The 6,443-nt window shown below is 31.1% G+C and overlaps 1 protein-coding gene across 4 annotated transcripts in view; it reads left to right on the top strand.

The window, feature by feature from the left end:
• Positions 1–3,911: 3,911 nt before the first annotated feature.
• LOC106102039 (synaptotagmin 1) overlaps positions 3,912–6,443 on the top strand; it is a 20,383-nt gene continuing 17,851 nt past the window's right edge. For all 4 annotated transcript variants that reach the window (XM_013281436.1, XM_013281434.1, XM_013281435.1 and 1 more), the window contains exon 1: positions 3,912–4,022. The gene's annotated coding sequence lies outside the window, so the exon portion shown is untranslated. The remainder of the gene's footprint in view (positions 4,023–6,443) is intronic.

Raw genomic sequence — 6,443 nt, 5'->3', positions numbered from 1 at the left:
TCTATCGATGTATAACTTTAAGGGCCTACGTACAAAATATATGATGTAAATATCGGATTTTGGTACTCTATCTGACAGACACGTCACTGTTAAGCTATCTGACTCTCTATCAGCAAGTGGTGGGACAAGCCCTTAAGTAAATAGAGTCCCAGCGGCCACAACATTCAATTGCCCGCGCGAGGTTCGCATTTAAAAGAACCTGAGAGAATTTGTAGCGGTTACATTGAACATTTCAACTTCACATATTGCTCTGAATCCCGAATACTTCAATACATAAACTATCAAGAATAACTCAAAGGTTACAAGTAATATACAATAGACAATAAACGTAAAGCACTTCAATTTGAACCAAGATTACAACATCCTGAGTGTACTTTAAACATCAAATTTTTCAAATATCTCATTACTAGCTTTCGCCCGCGGCTCCGCACACGTGTAAAAAACAATAGCCTATGTGTTCGTCCAGACTATGCTCTACATCTGTGTCAAATTTCATCACAACCGTTCAGCTGTTTAGGCTACAAACTGTAACAAACATCCATCCATCTAAACTTTCGCCTTTATAATATACAAGCTTTCGCCTGCTACTTCGTCCGCGTGAAATAAAAAAAAAACAAAAGACAGTAGCCTATGTGTTCTTCAAGACTATCCTATACCAAATTTCATTGAAATCTGTTGAGTCGTTTAGGCTACAAACTCTAACAAACATCCATCTATCCATCTAAACTTTCGCATTTATAATATAAGTAAGATATGCATACAAGTAAAATACCTAAAAGCTAGTGAACTGTAAAACAAATACGTAGTAAAACCTCTTTAATGAAATAAGCAATATATTTCCTAGTACGTAGATGAACTCACGAAACAATACTAAAGCGAGTCAAATGAAATTGTCTGTACGATAGCAATAACGTTTTAGAGAGTTCACGTATTGCAACATATTGAAACGTTCCTTGTCTCAACATTAGGAGACACAGACGACTCGCTAAGAAACTGTCTTTATGAAGTAAAATAAACTCAACTCAAAACTTAAGTTGACTGAGTTTCACTACTTCAGTTACACTATATTTCGGGGAAAATCTCATTACGACTTTTCATATATGTAGCTACAATTTCTTTAATAATACTTTTACACTTATTATACTACTCGTAATATTAAAAACGCGAAAGTTTAGATGGATGGATGGATGCTTATCCGACTTTGTAGCCTAAACGGCTTGTCGTATTTCGATGAAATTTGGTGTAGATGTAGAGCATAGTCTGGAAGAACACATAGGCTATTCGCTTTTGTTTTTTTAATGCCAAGCGAACGGAGTCGTGGGCGAAAGTCAGTAAAATTATAAATGCGGAAGTTTAGATGGATGGATGGTTTGTAGCCTAAACAGTTGAACGGATTTTGATAAAATTTGGTACAGATGTAGAGAATAATCTGTAAGAAAATTTATTCTACTTTTGTTTTTATTTTTAATTCCACGCGGATGGAGTCGCACGCTATTGCTAATTTTTAATAACGCGAAATACTTTATCTTTAGTTATTAAAACTATTTTTTACAATCTTTGTAATGTAACTGACCTGTTTAAAACACTATCCTGAAATGTAGAAATGTTAAATTTATAATTCGTTAAAAGTGAATTTTCTATTTTAGCTTTGAAATTTTACGTGGTACGGTTAAGGCAACTTAATTACATACAAGCACTTTGGTTTGAGTGCACTCCGCTTGCTTCATGACCGCCTAAATACACGCCTTAGCAATTTATAACGAATAAACTAAAATTTTTTTCGAAACGTAATAATATTTACTTATTAAAATATTTAAATACAACGACCCTGTCGCATAACGTTTTTTCTGAATATTCAGAGTGGATATTAGCGTAAAATGAAGTAAAATAAATAGAAATTTATATCTTAAATATTTTTTTCAGATTAATGACTATTGACGTCCAACTTCTTTGTAGATATAATTTTATATCTCTCTACATTGAAAAAGTTTTGCTTTAAATTCTAAACTGTATTTGATATTCTTAAAAACATTAAGAAGCTAAAAAAAGTCATATTTGTTTCTTTGTTGCCTGTTACATCAACTTGAGAAATTAGTGAATTTGAAAACTGAACAAAAGTTTTCTATCCCCGATTGGTTGACTGAATGGTTACGCGTTCGTCATGTTATAACCCACCCATTCAACAAAAAGGGTTACAGCATATAACAGTGATGTAACTGTTTTCGTCGCATGGTTCGTAACTTAACTAGTGACCGTACCGAATAACGAAGACATATCCTTTCATCATTAGTTAACGACCACCGCAATTTGCCAGCGACCATCCCACGACTAATGGATTAACGTGCATACCGTAACACGGACACTGTAGGAGATTTATGTGAACCGTTCCCTAATTATAATTTATTTTATCATGATATTTTACACTAGCGAAAAATAATCAATAAAAAAGACAAGACACATTCACAAACAAAGCAAGCATTTTATTATGTTTAACAACTTAGATAGTAAAGTTAGATTAAATATTGTTTAGTGCAATTTTACGATTATTAGAAAATTTTATTGACGACATTACATTAGAAATCGAGTTATTGATTTGTCCCAATGTAAAAAAAAACAAATTGATAAAATATGAATTACTCTATCATAATATACAGATTTTAGTGAAAAAGCATAGTACTTATAACTTCTCGGATAATTTTCTAGTGCTCGCATCCGTAGAAAGTTCGTAGTACATAACTCGACTCGAATACCAGACAGTTTGTTACATGAGTATAGAGTGTAGATAAGTAGAGTGTATTTTCCTTTACTTTTGTTACGTTCTCCGCTCTCGTTAAAAATTAAATATAATATTATCTTTTATATTCCACTATAATAAGAATATTTTGCCCGTAACGATAATTTGTTAAAAGTGAAAATATAGTGTCAAAAAATTGAATTTTATTCGCAGCAAAAAACAACGCCATCTGTTTTCGAGGTTAAACTATACTTTAAACGGCTGTCAGGTATTTCAGACTTATGCTGCCCTCTATAGGCTGAAAGAATTTCAGCATTTGGATTCTACCAAAACATGCGCAAAAACTAAAGAGGGATTTGGTTTGGAATGTTTTCGTTAGATGGTACTTTTTAAGGATCTAACAGTGAAAGTAATAAATGTAATTAAATCCTAGTAAAAATTGTACCATATTATTTTATTTACGGCCTATGACGGAGAAAATTGCTACAAAGAATTTAATTTTTTATGCTTTACAATAACTTTCAGTGGCCTTTTAAAACCTTTTTCTTAAATGCGCAAAATTGTCATAATGCGACACTTTGGATTCTACAAAGAAATTATGATATTGTAATTTTCGGAATCGAATAAAGTATTGTTAAGTTTTACATTTTATTTAAATGCTTTGGCATTATCTTACATGAATGCCTTCAGTATTCAATACCATAGCTTAACAAAAATCAATGCGGTTTGGCAACAAGACATTTGTCTTTGAACATAAAGCGCATACAGCGCTTTCATCCATAGACAATCTTAAAGTACTGTTACTTTTTTTTCTTAAAAATTCTACAACAATTTAAAAGATTTTTAAGATTTCCAATAATTTTGATAGTTATATTTTTACAACGAGCATTTTCAATGACTTTTTTTCATACCTTTTAGCGAAAACATAAATTTTTGCCAATTTTTATAAACCAAATATTCTTAAAAAGGACAAATATCAATAAATTATTTTACAAATTTTATTACGGTGTAAATAGTTTTAAAATAGGCACTTAATCTCTACTTTCTAGTATATTATGTAATAAATAGGTTAGTAGTTTAAGTGCGAATTTTTAAAGCGCTTTCCTGCTGGAATATACCGAGCATTACGACTGTAAGATACCAACGCTTTGTAGTTAGTCCGTTTCAGACGGAGAGAGCGCTGCCATCGCTTAAGGCTGTATCTCGCCCTGTGTCTAATCTAACGCAGAATGGGATTTGGGATAAACCACATTAACATTTAATACAAAAATCTTCACACAATATAAAGGTAAGTCGAAGAAATTATTTGCTTATAACTAGTATATATTATTGATTTTCAAAGCGTTACAAATTTATTTCAGATTAATTAATACATTACAGACATAATGATATATAAAAAATCCTTTGGTAATCAGAAATAAAGACTCTTTGTATTTGAATTAATTAATACATTTGAATGCGCAATATCGATTTATCTCTACATATGAAAACACACGGCCTGAATCTCAAAACCATGTCGGAGAGAATTCTTTACAATTCGAATTTGGAATAATCTAGATGTATTGTAATTCAAATGTTTATTCCATTTAAAAATATTTGCAAACAAAATTCATGAAAAGCATAACAAGATATTGTTATCATTTGTATAAACAAATAATACATTTGTCGGTATATATGTACAAACATTAATTGACTCTGAAAACACGTTATCTTGATGTACAGTACAAATAAAGTCCTAAACATATGATATTCGAATGATAAATTGTAATAGTATAGTAGATTGCCTTACTCTACCTGTACACATATCATCAGAGTCAATCAATTTCATCTTATTATTATGAATTCAAAAATATGGATGGATGCATATTTATTACTACGTATCTCCAAAACGGCTTGACAGATTTCGATGACATTTGGCACAGATGTAGAACACAATTTGAAAGAACACAGAGGTTCTTACTAAGCCTTAGTGAATTTCGCTTGTTCAGAGTCACAGGCGACAGTTAAAAAATGTATTTAAATTATTAATATCCTCATTGTTCCAAAGAAATTTCTTCTATATATTCATTTCTTCAATTAACTTTCATTAAAAGAGTAATAATTGTTACTTAATCAAACAAAAGAATAGCGATATTGGATAGAGTGATAATTAGTTTGACCTAATAAGAATGAATTCTCCTCGATCCCTTATCAAATTAAATTAATGCAAAGGTTAACGCGCATCTCAATGCCACAGTCACGATGAGATCTAGGTCAATCGAAGCTTTTCCAATAAATTACTGGTACACAACAGACATTTGATATTAAAAATAAAGTTACACATAATCGTTCAAAAAAAACTGTGCAATTACAATAAACCTACGTGAATCTATTCTTTTGCTCTTCAATTAACAAAAATCTCAATATGAAGCCATTAACTAAAATTTGAAATAAAAAAACGTACATTTTAAAAAGATTAAAAAAAGGAAAGGTTTGTTTATGGTTTTTGTATGTATTATTCTATTGAAATAACTCAACTGACCGACTGGACCGATTTCAAATATTCTTTCACCAATAAAAAGCTACGTTATCAGTGAGTAACAAAGGTTACATTATTAAACTTCACCTGGACGAAGTCGCGAACAACAGCTAGTACAGAATATAATGGCATATCTACGACAAAAATATTTTCTTCAAATATCATTCGTCGAAATACAATCATAATTAACTGCTAGCTTTATCCCAGTCGGGTAAAAAGATTCTGTCACTGTCAGTCAACGCTTGACGTAATGAAAAAAAATCTGGGTCAAAATACAAAACATTGTACAACAATGCTTTAAATTCTAATTGCAAAAGTTTTTAGACGAACAGGAAATGTTACATAAACGTACTCGGAATTATAATTCCGAATATCAATTACTTTTGTAAATAAATATTTTTGCCCCTCCAATATCGCCAATGTGAAAACTGGTTAGAGTCATGCAATATGTAAAAAAAAAGATCTTTTTCATGGAAAATTTCCTTTTTACATCTTGAATAATAATATTCTTTATTCGACTTTATGTCTATAGAATTGAAAATAATCCATAAACAACATTCTAAAATACTAATTCACGGGACTAGAACAACGTCATAAAATTTTAATTTCAGATTTCTTCAAATTAAAAACATTTTAATTTTTTTTATATATGTGTAAAACACTATACATTACATAACAGAGCATATAAGTGGGCCACACTCACATCAAGTACCACAGCGAAGTTCATATCGGCTGAAACATCTCGGCATTTCACGCAAGGTTGTTCGCAGCCAGACCTTGTGGCACTCTAAGCGTATATTGATTTTGAAGGTATTTTTATATTTTACAATATAGAAATAAACTGAAAGAAAGAACCCTTTGATGTATTTTAATATCAACTTTAACCTTTAGAATATTGTCATTTTTTATTTCAAATCTCAGCTAATTTTCATAGAATGAATCTCGAAACAAATGACCAAGGTATGCAGAAACAAAACATTTTCCGCTGGATTTCCACTGCTTCTCATTCTCTTTGAGAGGCAAAGATAACTATTTATTTTCATATAAACATTTCAGTAGTGAAAATTCACGGTAATTTTTGTATTGCATGTTTTTATAACACTGTGTCGTACAAACGGGTTCGGGTCCCGCAGCACAACCTACCATTAGACTACAATGCTGGCGCATAATATTGTAAACTGAGGGGGAAAT

Source organism: Papilio polytes, unplaced genomic scaffold (assembly GCF_000836215.1).
Source record: "Papilio polytes unplaced genomic scaffold, Ppol_1.0 DF823934.1, whole genome shotgun sequence".
Taxonomy (NCBI): Eukaryota; Metazoa; Arthropoda; class Insecta; order Lepidoptera; family Papilionidae; genus Papilio; species Papilio polytes.
This window is presented reverse-complemented; position numbering and strand designations above follow the sequence as displayed.